Source organism: Gossypium arboreum, chromosome 13, assembly GCF_025698485.1.
Source record: "Gossypium arboreum isolate Shixiya-1 chromosome 13, ASM2569848v2, whole genome shotgun sequence".
Lineage (NCBI taxonomy): Eukaryota > Viridiplantae > Streptophyta > Magnoliopsida > Malvales > Malvaceae > Gossypium > Gossypium arboreum.
The window spans coordinates 121,327,582-121,329,427 of record NC_069082.1 but is presented as its reverse complement, the minus strand read 5'-3'; the positions used below and the strand labels follow the sequence as shown (position 1 = coordinate 121,329,427).

General features: G+C 38.6%; 1 long non-coding RNA gene across 1 annotated transcript; it reads right to left on the bottom strand.

Moving 5' to 3' along the window:
* Positions 1-693: 693 nt before the first annotated feature.
* On the bottom strand, positions 694-1,414 carry LOC128286631 (uncharacterized). Its single transcript, XR_008277250.1, has 2 exons — positions 1,311-1,414; positions 694-1,018 (listed from the first exon to the last, which is right to left on the bottom strand). It is a non-coding gene; the product is annotated as an uncharacterized LOC128286631 (long non-coding RNA).
* Positions 1,415-1,846: the final 432 nt, after the last annotated feature.

Here is a 1,846-nt window from a genome sequence, read left to right as displayed (position 1 = left end):
AGGTATTTTACCATTCAACCCCTCAAATTGAAACCATAACTCCTTAATCTCTCTTCCTAATTAAACGTGAATTTCTACTTCTTTTTCAACCCTAACTAGAATTTTTCCCTCTCTTCTCTTTAAGTACATCTTTTTCTCTTATTCCATTTTTTCTTTTCATAAAAAAATTACATTCTTTTCTAGAAACTAATCTTTTGAAATCTCAAATCACAATCAATTCATGATTTAGCCTGTCTCTTTCCGCCCATCGAATCTATCACCGATAATCTTTGAAATCACATCAAAGATTGGTGTATTCTTGTTTCCAATTAGGTAAAATCCGAAAATTCTAGAATAACATCGTTCTTGTTAAATCTTTAAAATTAATTATGAATCTTTTTCAAATCTTGATAAGTTTGATAAATCTTAAAAATTGATATTAATTCTCGTGTAATTTTCGATTGAAAGACTCATTGTAGGTATCTCGGATCAAACTTGGATGTGAGGATTGTTGTTCGAAACTTCGAAAGTCAGGTGAGTATTCTTTTATGAGAAAATCAAGGTAAAATCGAGCCTAGGTTAGACCACACGACCAACCACATGGTCCTACGGGGCCACCCGTGTGGACCACACCACCATGTCCCCCTAAATCCCTATGTTTTCGCTTCTCACATGACCTAGGACTCCATACATGGCCTGCCACACGACCGTGTCTCCCTTACAAGTTGAATTTTTGAATGCCACTGTAGAGGCCCAATTTAGCCCGGGGCCCATAAACCAGAAACCAAAATAAAGATAATAAACAGTCCATTTTTACAACGGCCCAATAGGCCCAAAAACCTAAAACCCAAGCCCAAAGTAGATAGCCCAAAATTACAACAGCCCATAGCTTCAGCAAAAAGAGGAAGGCAGAAACCCTAGCTCCCATGTGCGCCGCTCCTCCTCGGGCGCACCGCCTGCGCCTCGTCCCGAGGCCTGACCCCTTTGCTCAGCCTTGCACCGAAATGGCAAGGTCTCTTCTCCATTGACCAAGCAAAACCTGCAAAGAACACAAAAGCAGAAACAAAGCAAAGAAATGGCAGCAAGCAAATAAAAGCAACAAAGTAGTAAAAATAGGCAGTGTAGTTGGTTATAAAGCCACCAAAAACTGAATGTAAAATGAGACGATTTTGAATATAAAAAAACATTGTATTTTCACACGCACATCATAAATCAAAAGCAAAAAAAAGGTTGATTTTAATTTCTTGTATTCCCTTTGTTCATTTTTCATTTTTGTTTTTTTATTTTTTTTATAAATCTATTTCAAACAAAAAGGGAGAAGAAGAACTTACCGGAACCTCGTGGCCGTGTCGTCGGGGGTCTCCTCCGTCATTAGATCTGGATCCAGACCTGAAATGGGGTTGAGGCCCTTTGCTTTCTTGCTTTCTTGTTTGATAGAACTCTCCCTCCTATTTTCTAAAGCAAAATAGGATTTCAAGTTGTGTCATCTAGTTTTTTTTTTTCTTTTTATTGGTGTATGAAAATAAAGAAATAAAAAAAAGGGAGCTCACTTACCAGGCCTTCAAAGTCATGATCTCAGGCCATTTTCTTCCCGCACCGTCGGCTACCAGATATGGTGGTGGTCCGGCGTCATGTTAGGGTGAAAACCTAGCAGAGAGGAACTTTGGGATTTTGTTTAGAAAAGGGATTTGTAAGCTTAAAAAAATATAAAGGTTTCAATAAAATTTAAAAAGCGCCATTAAAAAGGGAGAGGGGGGAATCTGCGAGTGGCTTGATCCACAGGCTAAATCCAGCATTCTCACTTTAAGTGGGTAATTTGCGTGGCTAGTCCCTTCCATTTGTGCTGCCTTTTAATTAAACCCTATTT